This window comes from Ursus maritimus, unplaced genomic scaffold, assembly GCF_017311325.1.
Source record: "Ursus maritimus isolate PB19 unplaced genomic scaffold, ASM1731132v1 scaffold_10, whole genome shotgun sequence".
In the NCBI taxonomy this organism is placed as follows: Eukaryota; Metazoa; Chordata; class Mammalia; order Carnivora; family Ursidae; genus Ursus; species Ursus maritimus.
Window position 1 is genome coordinate 71,085,766 of NW_024423344.1, and position 25,043 is coordinate 71,110,808.

At 39.8% G+C, this 25,043-nt stretch overlaps 1 long non-coding RNA gene across 3 annotated transcripts in view; it reads left to right on the top strand.

The window, feature by feature from the left end:
* Window positions 1-24,994, top strand: part of LOC121101269 — a 116,308-nt gene extending 91,314 nt beyond the window's left edge. For 2 of the 3 annotated variants that reach the window (XR_005833240.1, XR_005833241.1), the window contains 3 exons: window positions 16,765-16,866; window positions 17,352-17,477; window positions 24,821-24,994. This is a non-coding gene — a long non-coding RNA (uncharacterized LOC121101269). Of the gene's footprint in view, window positions 1-16,764; window positions 16,867-17,351; window positions 17,478-20,999; window positions 21,205-24,820 lie in introns of those variants that run through there. The other variant, XR_005833242.1, reaches the window with a different exon arrangement.
* Window positions 24,995-25,043: the final 49 nt, after the last annotated feature.

Below are 25,043 nucleotides of genomic sequence, written 5' to 3' on the forward strand. Positions count from 1 at the left end.
TTGATAAGCATGCCTCATCCTTGATGAGACACCAAGAAAACAGGTTGGGGTAAAAAGGATTAAGGCCAGTCCTTTTTTTTTTTCCCCCTTATTTTGGTGTATGTTGAATATGAGCTACTTTGGGAACATTTAGAGGTAGAGCTAACTCATTAAGGAAGTAAGTAACTTATTTTGTGAATTTCACTTTATAATTCTTACAACTGATAAATATTTATTACAAAAATTTCACTTAATGCAAAAAGGTTCGAAGACAGAAGTAAAAAAATGTCCAAATTGTTGGACATATTGTTAATATTAAGTGAGCATTGGTCCAAATGTGTCCCTTTGCAGATAAATGAAGGGAATGAAAAGGCCTTTCTGTCAGCATAAAGAGACAAGCTTACGACAGTGCCGTCATGTCTGCATGCTCTGGTAAAAATTAGATGTGTTAAAATTATTGTGTGTGAGTTGACAGAAAAATATCAAATAAAGGAATGATATAGCTTCAGATAAATATTGAGAGGGTATTATGGAAAGCATAAGATGTTGAATGCATTTAAAAACATATATTGCATTTTATGCAATGTTAACTCCCTAGCAGACAAGGGAGGAAAGAGGATGTTCTCACATTTCTTCCCTGCCTGCCTTCCAGCTTCCAAATTGTATGAACTCATATATGTTAAGCACTGACTCTGAGCCAGAAGCTGTTTTAGGTGTTTGGGATACATCTGTGAATAAAATGGACAGACTCTTTCCTTCGTGGAACTTACAGTGTAGTCAGGGGGAGACAGGAAATACAGAATGAAGGCAAACTGATAGTAATTTAGTAAATAAAAAATAAGCAGAAGTAGGAAAGCAAAGGTAGAAAAGGCCAGGTGTGCCACGTGTGGGAATGACAGAAGAAGTTGGAGTCCAATCATTCATTACAAAGTCAAGGTGGGAGAGGTGTCTGGGATAACCATTCTAGGCATAGGAAAGCTAGAGTGAATCCCTGAGGAATGCCTGGCAGGTCCAGAAACCCTGGGGAGCCTAGCCAGGCTGGAATGGAGTTGATGAAGAGCAGAGTAATGGAAGAGGAGAGAGAGTGTACGGGATGGAAGGGTGATCACATAGATCCCTTGTAGGCCGTTATGAGGACGTTTGGCCAATACATGATGTGAAATGGGAGCCATTATTAGTTAGTGTTCTTTTTCTCATTGCAATCATTATAATATTTACATTCTGCTTTGTAACTATAATCTTCACAGATGTTTAGTCTTTTAGAATGAATTTAGTGCTTAATATCAATCCTTCAGGAAGATCTGGAAGGGAGCTCTGAGAAGCCTTAGCCACTGGAGAGGCCTTCGTCCTGAAGGTTACCAGTCCTTAAAGGCTGAGCCTAAAACTGGCCCAGTACCATTTCCATCGAAGATTCCAGGTAGAAGGAAAAAAACTCCCATATTTCTTTGCAGAAAATGAAAAAAAAATTGTAGCCAATTTTAATTCACCACAGATGACTTTTCTATTTTTTTGAGTTCTCTTATTTTTTTTTTCTTAATTTTAATTTTTGATTGTGTATATTCCACTGACTAGTTTTACCTAGAAAGACTTTAGGAGTTTGCATTTCCTGTGCTTTCCTTTTTATGAATGTGTATTTTTTGCTTCCCTATTGGAAAATAAAATATTCTTATTTCACATTACTTCTTAGATCTTTATGGACATTACTATATTGTCTTCTGGCACTGAGCAGTGCCATGGAGAAGTCTCAGACTAGATTATTTTTTTCTTTAGTGTTTTGTTTTGTTTATTCCTGCCTGAATGTGGCATTTTGAGGTCTATTCCTAGGCATCATTACTTTTCCTCTTGAGTATGGATCACATTTTCTTGTTTCTTCACACGTCTAGGTTTTGTTTTCTTCAGTGTATGCCAGACATTGTACACTGTATGTTGCAGAAACCCTAATTAAGGAATCATCCTCTGAAGAGTGGTAGCTCGCGTAGTTGACCTAAGTGGCAGCTGACTCAGTGGGCAGTTAAATTACTGGCTTATTAAATTGAATTTGTTTGGGCTTTTCACTCTGCAAGGATGAGCCTTTTGGTTTTGCACTTAGTCTAGTCTTATGGTTAGATTCTTAGTCCTGAGACATAGATTTTATTGTTGAGGCATAGCCCTTCTTTCATGAAAAGCCTGAGGTGTTTACAATACCTCTCTAATTTGTAGGAATTCAAATCCAATGCCATGTCTTCTCTGGTGGGCAGTAGCTAAAATCTATGATCAGTGCTTTCAGACTTCCAGCTCTTTCTTTCTGCTTTACTCTTTGGAGTCTCCCTTGTACATGAGCTGCTCAGGGGTCATCAAAGATTTAGGGAAAAATTATATGCAAATTGGGGAATGTCCTCATATCTTCCTTCTTCCTGGGATTTCTCCCTTAATTTTTAGATTTTCTGGCAATTGCAGACTTTTTTCTCTGACATCTCAAGCTTGTGTGGCTTTCTGCTTTAATTTCACCACACCACACTGCATGGACGGATGGCTGCCTTGAGGGGAAGAGCTTTGTAATCATAGATCTCACTCAGAGCGGTTCTCTTTTATCAAGGATCAAATACCTTCCAGTTTTGTTCTGCCTTTGGTGACTATTCATTACCTTCAAGTAGTTCTTTTTAATATTTTTGCCAGAATTTATAATTGATATCTGTAAGAGGATGAATTCAACATAAGCCCCTGTGTCATTACCAGAAACAATAGTCTGTGAGTCTGTTTATTTAATAGCAAAACAAAACCATACTATGGTCTTTAGGGAGGCATACCTGGGTGGCAAAATATTAAAGAGAAACAAGGATGTGATTACCTTGAAAATGAAGGTCTACTTTGCAGAGAGGTAGGGAGTAGTGGTTGGGAGGGCCCACAAACGGGCTCCTGCGTGCTGGTGATATTTTATTTCTTAACCTGAACAGTTGTTTATGAATGTTCACCACTGAATTGTGGTGGAACGGACACTAATTTTGTTATGAGAGCCCACCCTCTCTCTAGGACCTCGTCTACACTTAATTACCTCCCAAAGGACCCCCTCCAAATACCATCACATCCGGGGTTAGGGTATCAACATATGAATTTGGGGGGGACAAAGACTTTCAGTCCATCATAATACAAAGGCATAAATTGGTGAAAGTAAAAGGATGGAAGATATATCACACTACCAAGTGTAAGAAAGCCCATGTGGCTCTATTAATAGCATTTAAACTGGACTCAAGAAAAGGAGCAAAAATATCAATAAAGGAAGTATTTCATAATTGTAAAGATTCTATTTATTCTGGAGATGTAACAATCCTGAAGTGTACACACCTCCTAACAGAACTTCAAAATGCATGAAATAAATATAGAACTAAAGGGAGAAATCCAGAAATACTTGGTGATTTTTAACATCTCTCTCAGTAATTCATTGATAGAACCTGTAGCCAAAAATTAAGTAAGGTCGTAGAAGATTTGAATAGTACTATCAACCACATTCACCTAATTGGCATTTTAAAAACCCTGTAACCAACGACAATAGAATACACATTTTTATTTTCTAGTATACATGAAACAGTCACAAGACAGATCAGACAACAGGACAAAAGATGTGTTGATAAATATAAGAAGATCAAACCTTCTGTAGTATGTGATATAACCACAGGCTATTAATTATAAGAAACTACCAATAAGAGACCTGGAAAATTTTCAAAAATTTAGAAGTTAAAAAGAATTCTAAATTATCTATGGGTCAAAGAAGAAACCACAGGAAATATTTAAAGCATTTTGAAATGTATGCAATTGAAAACACACAATATCAAACGCCACAAACCAGCGGAGTTTCTAGCTTCAGATGCTTGCAATAAAGGGGAAAAGTTTAAAATTAACGATCCAAATTTTAATCTTAAGAAGATAAAAAACAAAATACTATACGTAAAAACAAGATATTTATGAAAGAGAATAAAACATTACGGAAAGCTAAATTAGTGTTTTGAAAAGATCAGTAAAATTGATAAATGGCTAGAATGTCTGATCAAGTTAGAAAAAAACTTGACGATAAACATCAGGAACGAAAGATACAATATCACTACTAATCCTGTGGACATTACAAGGATAATAATAAACAAATATGAAAAATTTTATGGCAATAAATTAGACAACTTAGATGAAGTGGACACATTCCTTAAACAACATTGCTTACCAAAACTAACTCAGGATAAAATAGAAAATACTAGTAATTCCATAGCTGCTAAAGAAATTGCATTTGTAATTAAAATCTTCTCACAGAGAAAACTCTAGGCCCAAATGGTTTTACCGATGAATTATTTTAAATACTTAAAGAAATGCTCTCCAAATACATTTTATGAGGCAAGAATGAAAGTGGCTGTAACTTTCCTATTTTGTAAATTTTTTGTCAGTTTCTCCATTTTACTGCTGTACTTTTTCCTCATCTCTTGAGATGAATATATAACCCTTCTCTTCTAATATACACCTTTTTACATTTTTAGTTGCATTCCACAAGTTCTGATATGTTGCATTTCTAATATCAATGAGTTAAACATTTTTTCTAATTTCTGTTTTAATTTCTTCTTTGAGAACAAGATTTATTTAGAAGTACGTCATAGTACTTTAAAATATGTTCACTACCTTTCCTCAATTTTGGCAAACTCTCAGCCATGGTTTTGGTGACTATTACTTCTTTTTTTTTTTTTTTAAAGATTTTATTTATTTATGTGACAGAGAGACAGCCAGCGAGAGAGGGAACACAGCAGGGGAGAGGGAGAGGAAGAAGCAGGCTCCCAGCCGAGGAGCCCGATGTGGGACTCGAACCCTGAACGCCGGGATCATGCTCTGAGCCGAAGGCAGACGCTTAACGACTGCGCTACCCAGGCGCCCCTGGTGACTATTACTTCTGTCCCATCTCTTCCCTCAGACACAAATCACGTGTACTGTAGGTTTCTCACAGTGACTTCTGACGTGCTCACTCTCTCATGTTATTTTCCGTAATATTTTCTTTATCCTTCATTTTGAATCTTTTCTTCTGGCCTATCTGCCAGTTCACCAATACTCTTTGCATTTAGTTGTCTTCATTCTGCTAAACTCATTCATATCTTTCTAATTTTAGTCATCGTAGCTTTTATTTCTGGAATTTTCATTATTTTGAGATTGTCTAGTTTTCTGATGATAGCTATCAATTTCGTTTGCATCTTATTGAAAAAAGTAGTAATACTTTTTTCTAATATCTGGAGCCACCATGGATCTGATTCTATTCCCTGCCCCCCCCACCCCCGCCCCACGACAGGGTTTCATTTAGGTTGTCTTGCATCTGTGAGTTCTTGGTTATTTTTATTATGTGCTGGACTGCAGTCTGTATTGCCTCCCTCAAAAGCTGTTAATCATGCAGCTAATCCCTTTGACTCTCCTCCAGAATTGTAAGGACCTTGGGTAAAAATGCCCCCCCCCATGCTTGCTCTTAACCTCCTTTTACCGCTTTTCTTCTCTCTCTCTCTTTTTTTTTTTTTTTTTTTTTTTTTTTTTTTGCTGTGAGTACTATTTATTTTACGGGAGAGAAGACAGCCTTGTGCAAGTCAAGAGCTCCAGGATGGAAGCTTTGACTTTGTGTTAGGGCTGGCAGGGCCCGAAGTTCAAGCCCAAGGGCATCCCAAACCAAGCAGTGAAGCAGAGAACTGGCTCGGCCCCTAGGTTGTTCATGAGTTCTCTCCCAGTGTGCCATTCTGGAGGCACTAAACTTCTTTCTTCCTACCTCTTTTCTTCTCTTATTAGCTTTTATATTTTCAAGGAGTTTTAAAAAGGTGTTTACACCTATTTTAATCTCACTGGGTTGTTGGTTGAAGTTGCTTACTCTGTGGTAACTGTGGTACTTTTATGTTGATAAATTATCAAATATTTCTTTACTCGTCCTTTTTGTTCTTTTCTTTTATTGGTTGATATTTATACGTGAATTTATTTCTGTCAGTGAATTCGTCAATGTGGAATTGGAATTCATGTGCAAACTTTGTTTTTAAAATACTGTGGCAGCCTGTTGTCCTAGTGAGTACCACCTAGACCTGACACTATGATTTATTGTTATCTCTGTCTACTTTCACTGTTATCGCTGTATTTTGCTTCATGCTCATGTAGTCACTAAATATTGTGGGCATGACTGATATTATTTTGTCGTATCTTCCTTATTTGACAGAATTGGAGGTGGCTATTGGATATCTTGAGGAAGATTACATTTTATCTTTTGAAACTACCCTTCTTTCATCCTCAAAGATGAGCTCATACAGGAAGCCTATTTTCAGCCCCACAATTGACAGGAAAGAGGGGTTAGGACTGGAAACTTCTCACTTTTATTAGGAGTTGACTGTCTTGTCTTCTTACTATGTAATCAACCAGTAAACTCATCTATAAAATATGTTGATATGAATGACCCACAGCAAGAAACCATAATTCTCAAGTTTCCTACAAAGAAACATTAGAGAAGCAAAGAGGACTATGATATGTAATTTAATGCTATGGAGAGCAAACATTTTAATTTTTATGCATTAACTGTACTCAGTGTTGTCACTATTGCTAACCCCTCTGGCATTTGGGACATGTTAATTGAATCTAATTACAGAGTGACTAAAGCTGATGATACAGTGTAAGAAGGCCTCGTTAAAAAACATTGTTGAGTTCTGGTAAATGTATACTTTCAAAAATCAATGGATGTCAATTCCCATAAAGAGATGTGGAGGCATCACAGTTTACTCACACATGGTCTTGATTTTCCTGTGGCATATCTTGTTTCCACAAGCAGAAAATCTCATTGATTTGGAAGTCGTCCATCAGAATGCCCTTCCCCGTTCCTGAGGAACTAATAGAAAGAGCAGAGCTTCTCAGATGTGGTAAGAACTCCAGAAATCTGTGCCACATCTTGAAGAATATTACTCTGGAATTTTGGACTGTCTGGAAAGTTGCTGCAGCATCAATAAATGTTTAAATATCTGACTATAATTTATTCCATCTGTTTCACTGAGGATTATCTTAACATTTGATAATTATTGAGGAGAACATTTTGAATTTTTGTTGCATGTGTGGCAGGATAATTTTTGAGATATTACTTTTTTCTGTTTTTGCTGTAAGAATTCCATCTTTATTCCAAGAAGTTGGTCACTTTTTGGGTTTCTATACATTAGGAAGTGGTAGAGAACTTGCATTGCTGAGTAAAAACAAGGGTGATGAGCCCTGGGTGTATATCGAGCACTACGTCACAAACTAATGATAACTATCTGTTGGCTAACTGAACATAATAAAACAAACAAACAAACAAACAAACAAGGGTCATAGCCACAGCAAGAAAAAGGTAAAATAAATGGCCTGGGCCAATTTTTATCTACAGATCTTGCCTTTTACCTTATTTTCTCAAAGCAGGTGTTTGGACTGTACTGTTTCTCTTTTGGCTTGATTTTCCCTTGGGCTCATCCTTTTGTGGCTGTTTGAAGAAACAGAGGGCAAAGATTAGATTAGGTGCATATCAGAATGGGGCTGATGGGACAAAATGTTAAAGAAATACAATATAATTTTGTGTATCCTTGTGTTTTGTGTGTATGACTCCCCCAGACCTTTTTGGAATTGCTTATAGATATTCTTGATACCTGGACAAAACTGGAATTCAGAATCCTGGTTGTTCCTATCTGTGTTCATCTCAGAGAATGAATACGCACCTTCCTCCTTTGGCCCTCTCCATCAGTGACCACTGAGATACTAGGCAGACAAAAATCTGCAAACTAACAAAGACCCAGAAAACGAAAAAAAAGCTGCAGTCAGTCACAGATGTCTGTTACAAAATCCAGCCAGAGAAGTCAGAACTGTTTATAATCTGAGCTTCTGACATGCCTGGGTTTTTGATTCTGAACTTTATCTAGCCTACCTTGGCCTAACCTACCTACTGATGACCTCATCTGTTTCCCTGTCACTTGGTCACTCCAACACTTCTACCATTATCCATGAGCTCAACTTACTGTGGCACCTAATAACAAGTTGAGGCTTAAGATATGAGTCACTCTAGGAACCCCTGAGCAGAATTAAAATCATGTTAAGGTGTAAATGACTGATTTTGTATTTATTCCTGAGAGTTACCCCTAAAAAGGGAGAGGAAGAGAGATTCTCATCCAGGGATAATGGAGGGGGATGGCAGATAGGATTCTTTCACCAACTGGGGAGGGCTGAAGCCTGTCAAAGTCATGTCTGTCCTGATTGGTGTTGTTGCTCCTGTCCAGCCCTGCCTATCATGGCTTGGGACTATTGAAATTATTTCTTCATTTTTATTGGGTGTCCTGGGTTTAATTATTGTGCTCATTTCCCAACCTAAGCTTTTAGCCTGTACCATTCTGGTTTCTGTCCTTTATCTGAGGCTGAGACAAATTTCATCTTTACAGCCTGTGGTAGATCTTCCCACTCAATTTCTTTATAGTGGTTGAATAGATAGTGAGACAGACAGATAGATAGATACCCTTTGCCTCTACATGGAAGTTAGGTATCGAAGATAATCCTATGCTAGGGCTCAGCTGCTCATGGAGTATGCCTTTAGTGGAGAATTTTAGAGAGGTCCCCTGCAAGTGGTCTTGTCTTCTGGTTTGCGGGTGCAGAGTAGCTGGAGTTTATCAACGTTCCAGAGACTGACACCTTAAACCAACTCACAAGAGAGTGATGTCTGAACCTAATGACAAACCATTATTGACAATGGGGAAAATTTACTTCCAGTGGCCTCAATCTGATGCCTCCTTTGCACTGTCAGGGTGCCTTAGGGGTACTCAAAATTCTGCTTGTTGATATTGAATGAAGAGAAAGAGATCACCTTGAGGGCTGTTTTTTCCAGGCTCTGGAAAATCCAGGGAGCTCTCCCTGCTTTTCAGATTCTCCAGCTCTAGAAAGACCAACATGTCTCCTCCTTGGGTTCACTATTGCTTTTTTTTTTTTTCCCCTGAATTATTCTCGAAAAACACTGGAAAATTTCTCAGCTTTGCACTTGTCTTTCTTTCGCTCCTTGCTGTTCACAGTTCTCCTGCAGAATAATAATTCTTTCGATTAAGCAAAATTTTCTTGATACCTAGTTGTGATGGTTAATTTTACGTGTCAGTTTGAGAGGAGCATAGGTGCGTAGATTACATATTGGTTTTGGCTGTATCTGTGAAGGTGTTTCTGGATAGGATTCATATTTGAATAGATGGACCATTCAAATGTAGGGTTGACTGACCTCCCCAGTGTGCGTAGGCATCCTTCAATTGTGTGAGGGCCTGAATAGAACAAAAGGCAGAGGAAAGAGGAATTCATCCCTTTTTCCTCTGCCTCAAGTAACTAAACTGGGTCCATCCCATCTCATTTTCTCCTCCTCTCAAACTGGGATTCACACCACTGGCTTCCCTGGTTCTCAGGCCTTTGGACCCAGACTGAATTACACCACTGGCTTTCCTGGTCTCCCGCTGTAGATGGCAGATACTGGGACTTCTTGGTCTTTGTGGTAATTCCTAATTCCTCATAACTTCTCTCTGTCCTGGTTCTGTTTCTCTGGAACATCCTGACTAATACACAAGTCAAGTCTTTATTGGGTGGTAGGCCGTGTTTTTTCAGAATTGTACCTAGAAATATCAAAACTAGTCTTTTCCCTGATGTGTTTTTTCGGTAATGTAATTCACAGGGGATGCCTGAATTTGAGATTTTAGGTGGGCAGTACCTAATTCTATAAGTTATATCCATAAATTATTATACTACATAAACAACATATTTATACACATTTCATATCAAATATCCCCCCCAAATACCCTTTTTTCCCTAAAAATATCTAAGTTACTTTCTCCAAAGAAGAGGGGAAGGAGATCATTCCTTTGAAATAGAAATTGTGTTTGTGTCCCTGATAGGCTTTCTTGCAATAAAACTGGGAAACACTTAATTATTAGAGGAATCTGCATAGTCCCCATCCTAAGGTTATAAGTAAAGAATAGCTGGGCTGGGTTTTATCTTTGGAGGACTGTGAAGAGCAGTGTAGAAAGGCTTGCTCTCAGCATTGCTGTTAATCTGTGTGGGAGGAGTCAGAGGAAGGTTGTTGCCAGATGTCCCTGCATAGTGTTAAGAGTGTCTTCCCAGGAGCCAGAGTTGGAAGAACTGGCAATTGAAAAGAACATATAGCAATATAGCTAAAAAAGGGAAACCTTGAGATTTCCAAAAATTCAAAATAGAGCTACCATATAATTCAGCAATCCCACTTGTGAGTATATACCCAAAAGACTTGAAAACGAGATTGCAAAAAGATATTTGTACCCCCATGCTCATTAGCATTATTCACAAAAGCTGAGAGATGAAATCAAGCTAAATGTCCATCAGTGAATGAACAGATAGAGAAAAGAAGGCATATGCGTACAATGGACTATTATTCAACCTCAAAAAAGGAAGAAATCCTGTCCCATGGTGTAACATGGAGGACGTTTGAGGACATCATACTTAGTGAAAGAAGCCAATCATAGAAAGACAATAGTGTATGATTCTCCTTACATGAGGTATCTGAAGTAGTCAACCCTTGTAAAGAGAAAATAGAATGGGGGTTGTCAGAGGCTGAGGAAAGGGGAAGAGGGGAGTTGATGTTCAATGAGTGTAGGATTTCAGTTTTGCAAAATGAAAAGCTTCGAGATATCTGTAGTTAACAGTAATGCACCAGTAGTTAACACTAATGTACTGTTCACTTAAAAACTGGAAAAGATGGTACATTTTACATTATATGTTTTTTACCATGACTGAAAAAAAGAAGTCTCTGATCACCTGGCTTTTTCTCAGCTCCAGATGGTGGTGAAGACACTTGCTGCCCTCCTTGAGAATTCTGCACTGTTCCCACTGACTCTCGCACATGCCTGTTGTTGACCTTGCTCTCATTTTATACCAGTGTTCCTGCCTGTGGTTCTTAGTTCACCCAGCTGGGCTTCCTCAGTGGCCCAAATTCTTTCCAAGGCTTGGAGGACAAAGTGGCTGGAAGTTAAAAAGAAAGATGAAAAGGGTTGTTTGTTGTGGGACAAGTGGAAACAGGTCCCTTTCGAAGTCCTTGCCCGATCTTGGCCCTGTTCTCTTGTTGTCAGTAAGTCAAACTCAGTGATGGTTTTTAAGTGGAAACATAGGTACAAACTCTGGGTGATACTATATAGTTGCTTGTACTTGGGCCAGTGCTGCCTAGATGTGGGAGAAGATGCTGGGGAGTATATTAAAACTTGGGGTAGTAAACTCAATAACCTTTAAAGTTCTTTCAACCTCTGAGATTCTATTATTCCCCCAAACCGATTTGTTTTTTATTGTTATAAACACAGACTTTTTTTTTTTTTTAAAGATTTTATTTATTTATTCGACAGAGATAGAGACAGCCAGCGAGAGAGGGAACACAAGCAGGGGGAATGGGAGAGGAAGAAGCAGGCTCCCAGCGGAGGAGCCTGACGTGGGGCTCGATCCCATAACGCCGGGATCACGCCCTGAGCCGAAGGCAGATGCTTAACCGCTGTGCCACCCAGGCGCCCCATAAACACAGACTTTTGTGACATGTTTACTCAAGATGTCTCCGTTGACATTTTATATTTTTCCAAATGTCACACTATTATCAATTATATATGAAGCTCCCATAAATTTATATGGTGGAAAATTTGCCCCAAATAAGAGAATTTCATATATTTTTGAGGTTTTGAATTTTGGGATTTATATTAAGTGTTAAATATAATTTACTATGATAACTTCCCATTTCTACACTGTTTACTGACTCAGAAAGTGAAAGAGGCCATAGACAATATTTTAGTTCACAGACTTAAAAAAATATTAATGAAATCTTAGCTTTGGTATCAGAATGCCATGTAGGGACAAACAGCTCTTCTCAATAATATTACTTATTTTAACACCATAATTTATTAGCAACAATTACACTGAGCTAACCTTCCCCTGATGTACTACACCAATCTAAGTGGGACAGAAACACTGAGACCAGGCCACAACAGCCTCTGTTATTCATAGAGGTAGGTGATTTCCTGAAGACCGAAATCTCTTTGTATTCCATGTAGCTGAAATTTAAATCAGGACGTATTTGCTAGAAGTCCCAGTCATCAAGAAGAGGGAAGTGACAGTCTCCTTTTTGGAGAGTGGGGGTTTGAGTGCTTCCAAATTAATCTCATGTTTTAAGTATCCTCATTTTATTCAAATGGAAAAATGGATATTTTTAACATTCATCAAGTAGGCTTCTCCAGGTCACATTTTGGAAGTCATAAGATTTAGAGCATTCGGTACACTTAAGTTTGTATTTTTACAAGTCAGGTAATAAGGTTACAATACTCCATCCTAACTACATCTCTTGGCACCATGTTTGGTTTTCTCTAAATTTTCTACCATATATTAAGAAATGATTTTACTTTTTCTAACCACATCATAACTAACCTTCAGTTGAATAGTTCCTTGAAAAGGCTTTCATGACTCTGCTTTCTTAGATCAATCAGATCTGCTATTGTCTAGTAGTAACTGGGGATGTGCACAGTGTTTGCTCTTGAATCCAGGCTCTAGACCGTAGCACAGACCATGGAACACTACATCAAAAACTAATGAAGTACTGTATAGTGATTAACATAATAAAAAATAAAACATAAAACATAAGAATAAAAATTTTAAAAAAGAACAAATAAAGTGTCCACAGAAAATTCCAGAAGCTTATTTAATTTAATTAATTTTTAAAACCACCTCCATCATAGTGACAACACAGCATTCTGAAGCCAGTCAACTGGGTCTGAATCTCAGCTTCACTTTTATTATTTGCGTGATTTGGGACAAGTTAACAAACCATTTTGTATCTTCGTTTCCTCTTCCATAAAATGGGATATAAAGAGCACCTAGTTCACTGAGGCAGAGTGAGGATTAAGGGGCTATGGGAAGCCCACACAGCAATGTCTGGCACATTTAGCACATTGGAAAATGCATGGTTTCTCACCGTGGTTAAAGTGAAGCAAACCAAATTCAATCTTGTGGTTATCTTTCTAGAAATTAAATGGTGAACAAGAGAATGGAAAAAAAAGGGCTTCATTACACAAAACAAATATAAGTACCTGCTATAAGCAAAGTATGACACCAGGCAGAGGCTGAGAAGTGGTAGATCTAGTTCCAGATGTTAATATAAGATAGAGTTAGATAGGAGATGAAAGGGACAGATAGCCTGCAGTCCTACAAGGAGGCTTATCTATGGACTTTCCGTCTACCCTGTGCAACTCTCTCTCTCTCATGACACTTACTCCTCTGGGTCATTATTGCCTGCCTCCAAGGCCATCCTGTGCCTGAGAGCTATGGCCTTTGTTTGTTTTTATCTCCAGTACCTAACACAGTTCCTGGAGGAAAATAGGTGTTCAATACATATTTGATTGAGGAGTAATGAATAAATGCATGAATCCTTTCAAAATAAGATGGATATGAAAGCATTCATGGAAGAAATGGGATTTAATCTGGGTTTGAGTGATAGGAGAATTTACCTAAGAACAGAGCTGCCAGATAAAATATAGCAGGTCCAGTTCAGTTTCAATTTCAGATAAACCGCCAATAACATTTCAGTGTAAGTATATCCCATGTGATATTTGGGACATACTTATACTAAAAAATGATTCATTGTTTTAATTTGAATTTAAGATAAACAATGAATCTTTTTTAGTACATATTTCCTAATATTGCATGGAATATACTTATTATTAAAAAATTGTTATTTATCTGAAATTCAAACTGAACTGGATGCCCTGTATTTTTATTTGCAAAATCTGGCAATCCTAATAAGAGGAATAAAGAATAGAAGGAATTTTAAGTTAAGGAAATGGCAAGAGAGAAAGAGGGAGGCATTTTGCTTTTAAGAAAACTTGAGCCTTCCAGTAGGAATATCTGAATGGAGAATTGTGATAGAGGATGGTGCCTAAAATAGTCCCTTTTCCTTGCTGATTTTCTTAAAAAAATGTATATTCCAGTTTCTGAACACTCTTCACCTACCCTTGTTCTTCCGCTGCCCCCGCCCCTGCCCCACCCCCAGCACAGAAGTGCTATATACGGTAAAGGACAAAGGGTTTCTAAGACACTTAGCTCTTTGGTCATTGAACCTGGAAGGATACCTTAAATGTCACTGACTGTATCACAGATAGGTACATGGCTATGTGTTCAGGAAATAAGTGAGTTATAATAAACATCCATTTAGACATTTCAAATGGCTTTATTGGAGCTCTTTAATGTAGAAACCGACCATATTGTTTTCTTTAGATAGACTCAACCCTGGACTTTGACAGGTGCTATGTAAGTTAGATGGAAGTCTTCCCTTTGCTTTTTCAACTTACTTATTATAGGAGACAGCTTGAGCTCACCCTCCCAAGGTCAGCATTTCTCCCTCCCTCCCACCTTCCCTCTCTTCCTGCCTTTCTTTTTTTCTTTCTTTCCAACTAGTTCAGTGATTCAATGTCTCTTAAAGAATCAGGAAACCAGGGCACCTGGGTGGCTCAGTCTGTTAGGTGTCTGCCTTCAGCTCAGGTCATGATCCCAGGGTTCTGGGATCAAGCCCCGCACTGGGCTCCCTGCACGGCAGAGAGCCTGCTTCTCCCTCTCGCTCTGCTGCTCCCCCTGCTTGTTCTCCCTCTCTTCCTCTCTCTGTCAAATAAATAAATAAAATATTTAAGAAAATAATCGGAAACAAGAAATATTGATAGTTTTTATCTTTATCACATTGTCTGTATTAAGTATCATCTGTTCATTATAATATGCTGGGTGAGACTTATAAAAATCCATTTAGGGGCGCCTGGGTGGCACAGCGGTTAAGCGTCTGCCTTCAGCTCAGGGCGTGGTCCCAGCGTTATGGGATCGAGCCCCACATCAGGCTCCTCCGCTATGAGCCTGCTTCTTCCTCTTCCACTCCCCCTGCTTGTGTTCCCTCTCTCACTAGCTGTCTCTCTCTCTGTCAAATAAATAAATAAAAATCTTTAAAAAAAATCCGTTTAAACAAAAACAGTACATCCTTCTAGGTGCTCCTGTTGAGAAACAAGATGACACCTTTGAGATGGCTCTCAAATGAACATTTCTTTGCTTTGTACTTAACATATTGACTACAAAGTCACAGTACCAAACTGGCCTCTTTAAAGTCATTTTTCTCATCTTTTCAACCTTTCCACTTTTTTTAAGATTTATTTATTTATTTGAGAGAGAGAGGGAGAGAGAGCATGCACATGTGCAAGTGGGGTTGGGGACAGGGGGAGAGGGAGAGAGAGAATCTCCAGCAGACTCCCCGCTGAGCCGAATGCTGAGCTCCATACCATGACCCTGAGATCATGACCTGAGCCGAAATCAAGAGTCAGACACTTAATCAACTGAGCCACCCAGGTGCCCATCCACCTTCCCACTTTTTGACCTTAAGGCATTTAAGAGGCACAGATCCAGAGAGAAGAAACCACAGAGACTGAGAAGCCAGGCTCAGGGAGGACAAGGAGATATTATTTATTTTCTATCAGCATCCAGAACTTCTTATGAAGCCTAATTTTATTATTCTACATTCGTGAAGTGAATTGTTTACAATGAAAAAAGACAGAGAATGCTGAATTTCGTGGAGATGAAAGGCTAGAGATAAACCAAAGGGTAATTGAAAAGTATGGTCCCAAAGGCTGATAATATAACCTGGTTTTTAAAATTTCATTTTATTCCCATGGAGCCATAGCTTCGTGCAGTGTGCAGGTTATCTGAGAACATGAGAAGCTTTTGGACTTTCTCCTGAAAATGTAAAAAGTGTGAAGATTAAGTACAAGGCCTGGGTCTCCATATTTTGCTGCTCTTTCTGCTTCTCTGGCTTTCGGCACATACATAGTGTATTGAGAATACTGTTCATTGCCAGTAACGGGAACAAAACAGGAGGAAAGCAATATTAAGTTGATACAGTCAGTAATATTTACAAAATAAAACAAAATAAATTTAAATAAATATAAAGGAAATCAAAGGATATTTATCTACAATACAATCTTTAATTCAACATGAAAAATATTTACTCAGTGCTTTCAGCATGCCAAGCTTTGTTTTAGGCCTGGCAGGGGATACAGTGATACAGTCTCTACCCTCAAGGTGAATACGGCTTGATGGTGGCAAGGGAAACAATTCAATATGTGAATGATTATAATATAGAGCAGAATGGAATAAGAGCCCAAGGACAGGTACACCCACAGTGCTAGGAGAGGTTAGGTGGAGAGAGATTGCATCTTGTTGCAAGAGTGGGAGGACATGGCGATTGTGCTCAGGAGGAAGTAAAATCTGATATGGAAAAGGAACAAATCTGGGGGAGAGATGGGAAAAGAACTTTCTGATGGAAATAAGATCACAGGTCATTGAGAAAGATTGCTGGGGAACATCAAATCCTCTAATCTTGCTGGAGTGTGTTATGTGTGTGGGTCATCAAAGGAGATCGGGCCAGAAAGGTAGGTTGAGGCTAATCTGTGAAGGTCTTCGAAGAAAGGAGGCTGGTGGTCGTAGCCTTGGAGAGCCGAGAGCATACGTGGGAGCCCACTGCTGGCTTTCAAGGAAGCCTGGCTAGACTCAGTCAGTCAATTCATCACTACTTCTGGTTTAGGGTGGTCTCGTTTCTCTTCCAAATGCCTCCTCCATTCTGGGCTTTCTGGGAAGCAAGAAAGTGGAACAGGAGGAGAGCACATGCCAAGGCTGCCACGTAGTTGATGACAAATTTTCTTTCTACTTGAATGTCGTGACAGCAACATTTAAAAATTTTATTTGTCATTCTTTAAACTGCAGAGTGATGGAAGAAAGCCTGAGTTCAAATAAGCTCCAAGGATGCGTCTGTGTTGATTTGCCTCATGCCTGACCACGATGCCCTCCCAGGATGCACCAGAACAGGTACCTCCTGTGCGCACATATCTGCACGTCTCTGTGTAGTTGACTTTGGGAAAGGTGTTATGAGGGAGGCCTTGGAGGATGGGTATCACCTGAAGTTACCCAAGACAGTTAGAAGAGATCTGAGCCAGAGGATAAGTACAAAACCATGTCTATGGAGAATTTGAGAAGTGGGACCACAGAAGTCAAACTTGTCATCATGACTGGGTACCAGAGAAGATGCTAAGTCTAAAAAGTCAGGAGTCAGCTAATCATGGGGATGTTACTGATGAAATATGATGTAATGAAATAAGAATGTCCAGGGTTGGGACACCTGGCACATGGTCCATTGGGTGCTGGATCTTTGGCTAATAATAATAACTTGTAACCTGAATTTTCTCTCTCTCTCTGAGGCCATCTTCAATCCCAAAATGGTATGGTTCAGTGTACTTTGCAATGTATCGACACTTAAGTTCCTTCAACACCTTTATTATATCATCACTTCATAGGTGAGGATATTGAGGCGGAAGGAGGTGAAGTGACTTGCTCAAGGTCATAACCTGAAAGTGGTCAAGTTGGAATTTGTAATCAAGTTTACAAAGAAGAACTTTACAGGAAAAAAGACAATTATGTAGGTAAGTAGTCTAGAAAGCTCAAAAAATAATAAAGCCAACGTTTCAATATTAAAGTCATAGAAATGCAGGTAAAAATTGCACATGGATCTATCTCATCAAGAACCCATTTTATTAACATAAATGAATAGTTACTTAGATTAGGAATTTGCAAGATTAAGATTCAGTCTTGGAAACAGATTTTTTTTTTTAATCAAACTAGATGCATGAACATGTTAAAATTGGTGTAGGGGGTGGTTGGCGTAAATGGGTTTGACCCTGTGACTTTGCTGGCCTTGCTACTTTGATTGAAGTCATGCTTAGGCCATAACAATACAAAGATATTTTTCCCCTCTTTCTGTTTCCAGACTGCTAGAATTTGCCTGCAGCTCTGTAACAGGAACAAATGCATTTGTCTCTTCAATAAATGGGCTCTCGGCTGTTGGGCATTTGTTTGGAAGGACATTCAGGATGTAAGGCCCATCAAGTGCAGGGCCCTTGCACATCTGTCTGAGTCAGCTCTGTAAGGGCGAAGCACTCATTAAAGAAACGGGTGCTGGAGACCGGGGGCATAACTGTGCTTTGGGAGCTGCACTGAGCCAGGGTAGGGAAACTGCTCCTCTGTGACTATAAAGGGATCCTCGGTGTCTGAGAGAAGTAACTGCGGAGTAGTTTCCTGGTTCTTTGAGAGAAAGAGTTGGACTCTCTTCCTGATAAGCCAGACTGGTACTTTGCGCTAACCTCCAAAGGGCCCAGGAGTGTCAAGTTCTCTGCCAGAGAGTCATCTGGTAGAGATAACTGTGCATGATAACGATACATCTACAGGGTTCCTCCATAAACTAGTCACTCAGTAAACATGCTTGTTGAATGCATGTTCATTTAACGTTGACCTTTTATAGAAAAGCTACTGCTTTGTACAAAGAAATATCTTCTAGAGCTGGCAGGTGGAGCCTAGCTCTGAGCTGGCTGTGGAAGCTGGTTTGCCCCCTTCTCTAGCCCCTGAGTAGAGATCCTTAAGGTAAGCTGGTCCTTCCTTAAGATGGTGAATTACCAGGCAACTTTCCAGGGACATCAACCTTGTATTATTCCTTTCCCCTTAAGAATTACAAGTCACTTCCAAAGCTATGCTAATCTGTCCGTTCTCATGGAGCACGGCTGTCTTTTCTTCTCTAATTCCTTCTCCCACTTGAACTTTCTGTATAACTTCTCCCATTGCCGCCATCCTCTTTTGAGAGTGAATGACATTTATGAGGAATCCATGGGGACAGTTGGGTTAGTGGAGGTGGGGTGCAGGAAGTGAATGGTAAATGGTAACTTACATCCCAGAAATGGAAGGTATGGGTGACCCAAAGGTGAGGTTTATGTAAATTAAGTGTGCATGATGGAAATGAAATGGTTTAAGCAATTTATTATGAATAAGGCTGTTCTCAAAAGCCTAGACTGAGTAAGATGTGTCACCACCCTCCCTCCATCCATGTCCTTGGTTCTGGAAACCTTTCCAGTGCAATGCTTCAACATCTTGTACCCTAGGTTGCAGTTGGGACATGAGTTGAAAATGATTGGCTTAGTGAACAACACTGTTTCTTGATAAGATGGCATATCACTTATCATTATCACTGTGGCAAGTCTCCCTGTCTTCTTCATTATAACAGGAAGTGCAGTTCATTCTTAGTTATTTAGGGAATGAATATTCACTTTTGGGTACACTAATCTCTTTTCTTCTAGTTACCTATTTTGACGACTGCTTATTAACATTTCATCTATAAACATGGATGGTAGAGATAGAAAGAGATCAAACTTAAGTTATTTAAGTGTGTAGATATTGTGGTAAAGCGAAAATGAAAGGGTTTTGGAAAATAGGATGGAGTTATTAGATCATTAATTTCAGCTGTGTTATTACCTATTATCACAAATAATTAAGTTGGCTGTACATAGGAACTTAATAAAACAGAAACATTTTTAGTGAATGTCTACTCACAAGGCTTACCTTGCTTGCATGTAAAATATTCATTTTAAATAATAATAATAATACTATTAATAATCCATCTAAAGTTGTAGTTGTGATCAGCAATTAAAATTTATTTTCAGTTAAAAGGTTAATTCAACAGCTGAAGGCATATTATACCTTGAAGTATGAAATTTATGACATAAGCCGCTATCTCATTGGGTATGCAGGGTAATAACCTCATTAAAACTACAGTGTGAAAAGAGATTCACATTTCACCAAGGTTAAAGGCAAAGGGATAGACTAAGTATGAAAAGAAGACAGTTAAGCAGAAAAATGCTCAAATTGACATGTTATTCTTCTTATATATTTTGTACCAATAAAATATCAGATGAAAGAGACAAGTTACTCACCACCAGTTAGGACCGGAGAGGGGGAAAAATTAGGTTATATGATCTAGGGTCTACAAGATCATAGCTGCAGTGACTCCAGCAGCAATGTCAAGATTGGTGGTCGGTATAGATTTTTTTTTTTTTGAATTAGAGAGGAACATTTATTGAACATCTACTGTGCCAAGTAGTACACCAAAGTGATTTTTCACCTGCTAAATTATTTGATTCTTCTAATGGGCTTGTGATTACTGACAAATGAGAACATTTATATTTTTTAACAGTCACTAATAGATGCAGTCAGTGTTCTTAGTAGATACAGTCAGTTTGACCAAATGTTGGGATATTGATTATAATATAGAGATATAGATCTAAGGAAACAAACAATATACTAAGATTGTAACTGAACCAACGTGAGTTTGCTTCTTGGTGAGTCAGAAGCTGCACCAGGTGGAGTTTCACACAAAGTGAATTTATTTGCAGCAAATAAGGAGATCACAGGGAATAGCTTCCAAAGCTATGACCCCCCAAGCAAGGGAGGATGGGTTCCTTTTATTTAGGGTTAGGATGAATATTTAGATAGGGAAGACTTGTCATTATATATTGAGGCAGGCATAAGGTCACACATCTGGGCCCGCTGGAGGTCTTGTCAGGGCAGTCGCTATAGCTCTAGAGGTGGTTTCGCTTTCCATTTGCCCAAGTTAAGAGAGAAACTGAAAAGAAGAGCTTGAGGAAAAATGTGGGACCAAGGTTGGAGAGTACAAGCAGGTGGGCAGGAAAGGTCAGGTCTTGGGGTCTAGCTGGTGATAAGAGGACTTGCAAGTGCTTTCCTTGACATTATACTCAAATTCAAAACCATGTGTGAACCATTTTTGATAGTACAATACAATAAGACAGGTAATCAGTGATGATCATTAGTTTAATGATTTTGTAGAATTATTAGTGTCACTCTATTTCACCTACAGACTCTATTCCTAGCAATCTGTCCTGTAAATATTTATTCTCGGCAACTAAGGAAACCAGGTGTGGTGATTTAAAAATCTTCCGACAAACTCTTTGACACTTTTTTCTTCGAAAAGTAAAGCAGAATTTTGCTTAAGTGTGGGCCAGACTTAGTGAGTGAGGTGAAAATGGTGGTGTGTGACTTCAAGGATTAGGTCATGAAAGGGATTGCATCTTCCTCATTGCTTTCTCTTGGCTTTCTCATACTAGAGAAAGCCAGTGGTCACATTTTGAGGATACTTAAGCAGCCCCACGGAGAGATCCACATGGTGAGGAACTAAGGCATTCTAAGGCTAAGAGTCAAAGAGAAACGAGGCCTCCTGCCAACAGCCATGTGAAGGTGCCATCTTGAAAGCAGATCCTCCAGCCCCCATCAAGCCTTCAGATGATTGCAGCCCTGGATCATATCTGGACTGCAACCTCATGAGACACCTTGAGCCATAGCCACCCAGCTAAGCCACTTCTGAATTCCTTACCCACAGAAACCATGAGATAATAAATGTTTATTATTTTAAGCCACTAAGTGTTGAATAATTTGTTATACAAAAAAACGAATATATCAAGGAAGAGGATATATGTGTCAGCACCAATTAATCTGTATTATTGGAAGGAAACAAGTTGTTTTAGCCTGAGAAAACAGCCTAAAGTCAAGATTGCATGCTTTTTGGAGACACAGTCTGAAGGAAACGAGAGTGTAGGAAAAAGAAAAGTGAGGCGAGAAAGACAGGAAAAAATTCAAAGTGGTGCTTAACAAAGTTGGCCCCAGTTTCTCAGGATGACATCGTTGATTGCTCAGTCACAGGAGGTGTCTCCAGAAGGGTGGAGAGGTGATATGACACCACTGCGCTTTGGAGCAATCAAGTGGGGAGGAAGGGAGAGGAATTTATCTGCTAGCTTCTTCTTGTCTGTCTTGGGTCAAAGTACTTCCCGTGGGGCATTAACTCTTCACACTCCTTAGTAATATTATTTTGTCAGTCTGGACAACTACTGGGAAAACTAGACTCTCCAAGGGTCTTGTCATGTTGGCTCTGGGTACTGGGACTGTGTAGTTCTTGCAATGGTGAATGCACAGAAGCCATGACAAAGCCTGACTCTGGTGCCCTGGGGAGGCTGAGAAAGTTATTGGTGTTTGGAGACAGGAAGAAATGACTTCAGAAATGTGTGGCTTTACTGGAGACATTCTGGCGAGGAGATGAAGCAAGGAGCTGAGACCCAGGGGCAGATGGAGCTGACTGAATCCAGAAGATGCATCAACTGGTCTGATATCCAATTAAAGACACACCGTCTTTGTGTATGAAGACTAGAGCATTGTCAGAGGACATAAGATTATCCTTGCAGAAGCAGTATCTTGCAGCAAGTAGGAGCTTAGGTACTAGGGTTTGAATCACTCCTCCTATGCTTCTTAGTTAGGTGACCTTGCATACACTGGATAACTTTTATGTACCTCAGTTTTCTCATCTTTAAATAGCGATGCTCATAGTACCCACCACGTCAGGAAGTTTTAATGGGTTAATGGGCATATAATACTTGAATAGTGTCTGACATAGAATAAGTGCTAGATAAGCATTGACTATTCTTGATATTACCGCCTACCAGGAGCTTATGCATCTGCCAATCAGACAGACAACAGCATAAAACATGAAACTAGTAAGTGAGAGGACAAAAACACTTACAGTGAAAGAGATAAAAGCCAGATTAGGAATTTTGCATGTAAAATGCATTTATGTAATTAGAGTGGCAAATTAACCACTGTGTGCTTCTCTTAGTTTTTATTTGGGAATGCAAACGTGGTGGATTCTTATGGCTCTTTCTGACTCCATGATGACTGATTGGTTGAGAGTCTAGAAATATAATGCATTTATTAGCTACCACCTATGTGCCAGGGATTGCGAAAGTTCTTTCACATGCTGATTTGTATAGCCTGGCCAAGGGGGAAAGTCCACATCTTTTATGCTCTATTACTAATCTAGTTGGACTTGGGATATGGTCTAGTTAAAAATCCCCAAATCAAAAATCAAGTGAAGAAGTAAGTAGGAATCAGGGTAGATTTCCCAGATTGGCCTTAACCCACATAGGTCTACATGGGAAGAAAGCAGGGGCAATGATGAGGGAACACAGTTAGTAAAAAAAACTGAAGTCAGCCTGCTAGTCACACCTGGAAAGCTGGCAACCCAGAGTCAAGAGCGAAGAAGAAACCATGAATCTATTCAACATGTATTTCATGCTAATGCTCATTCCATACCAGGCATCTTGCTAGATTCGGGTTCTACAAATAGGAAAGACAAAAATTCGCCACCTCACTGTGGTCTAGTGGGGTGTTGAAGATTAGTTTTAAAAATGGTTCCTTTTCAATGATGAGGTGTGTAATAATTGTGTATACTAGTGTGCATTAAAGTGATATGGGACTCACCTCCCTCTATAATCAACTATGACACTGGTCAGTATGTGGGAAATACTGTTTTCAGATATTCGGCAATCGGCAGCACAGTCTGGGGAAGGAAGGCTAATGACATGAGTCCTATAGTTGTCTCAGATTTCCTGCCTGAGTGCACTGTTTGGACCTCAGTGCAGGGAGAGGGAACACAAGCAGAACGTGCCTGGTGTGCTGACCTGAGAAGACAGAGGAGGGGCTAGCTGGAATTCGCAGAGCAGAGTGCTGAAGAAGGAAGCTGCTGGGAGGAAGAGTTCCAGAAGTCTGCAAGTAGGTCAGCCCTTGATCTTTGGCTGACCACTATGCCGCATAGGCAAAGGATGAAACTCCACAAGGCTGGGCCAAGAATAACCAGTACGGGACTGTGAATGAATAATTCCCAGAGCTGACACAGCACTGGGAGACACTGAATTTCTGACAAGTCAGAAGGAATACCTGGGACGTTCAATCAAGACTCCAGAAGGTCGTGCATGCTTTAGCAGAGACTCCAAGAGTACAGCCTCAGCCCGAGAGCTAAAATAGCCCCAGAATTCAGATTATCCTAGATCTACAGTATTGGAGCCTCAAAGCAATTCTGTCCATAGCAAGAGTGGGGAGAAACAGACTCTCTGCTGAGTGGGAGCCCAACGCAACTTGGGGCTTGATCCCAGGACCCCAGGATCATGACCTGAGCAGAAGGCTGATACTCAACCGACTGAGCCACCCAGGCGTCCCCTGTGATGTGAACCTTAAATATTCTCTCTGGCTTCCAAATTCCTTCACTGAGCCCAGCAAGCCTGGCCTGGAGGGAGAGCCACCTTCTTCACCAGCCATGCTCTCCGTGTTCTTGCTGGAATGTTCCTTTTGCCCTAAATCTGGCTCCACTTGTACAAATAATCTCACACAGCAGGTCAAATAGGGAAGAACTTCCATGCTTAGTCTGGCTCCCTCTGAACCCAAAGGAGAAAAAATAACTTTTAGAGGGGATTTTTTTTTCTCAATTTTTTCCCCCTCAGCTCAAAATTTATAAAATTTCAAAATCAGAGGTAATATCATAGCTTTGAGATCTTTATCCCGAGTGGCTTAGAATACGTAAAATCTATTACCTCTTGCTATGGACAGAATTGTGCCCCTCCCCTTTCCAAATTCATATGTTGAAGCCCTAACCCCCCAAATGTGACTATACCTGGAGATGGGACTTTTAGGAAGTAATTAAGGTTCAATGAGGTTATGAGAGTGGGGCTTGATCTGATGGGATTGTTGTCCTTATAAGAAGAGACACCAGAGAGCTCTCCCCACCTCCCTTTCTCTCTCTGTAACTCTGGAAAATGGAGCTCCTCCCCCATCCAATAGCTGTAATAGTATATAGAGATATATAATAACATGTAAATATTATTATACCTGTCAGTTTCTATAAGGAGAAACCGAGGGTCAGGGTGGCTCAGTTACTACTGGACAAGGAAGGCAGAGGAACCGAGGGTCAGGGTGGCTCAGTTACTACTGGACAAGGAAGTGGCAGAGGAACCCAAGGCCCGTGCTTTGAGCCACCCTGTCACACTGCATCACAACCACGAATCCGGAGTTTGGAAGCAATGTTTCACGATCTGCCGTTTATTTGCAGCTGCTGCCCCAGCCTATCTCTTCTTCATCCTGCTCCGTGTCTGAATGTCTGGTGGAGCACTTGGACGCCTGCGGAGACCAATGCCATTGATACATGTCATCTCCTCTGCGTGCCAGTTGGCCAGGCAGCCTGGGCCATGCAGGCCGCGCAGGCGGCCCCTGACAGTCCCCTGACGGAGTGGTGAGTAGCGTGAGACAGCCGTTTGCTTTGAAGCTGATCGCAG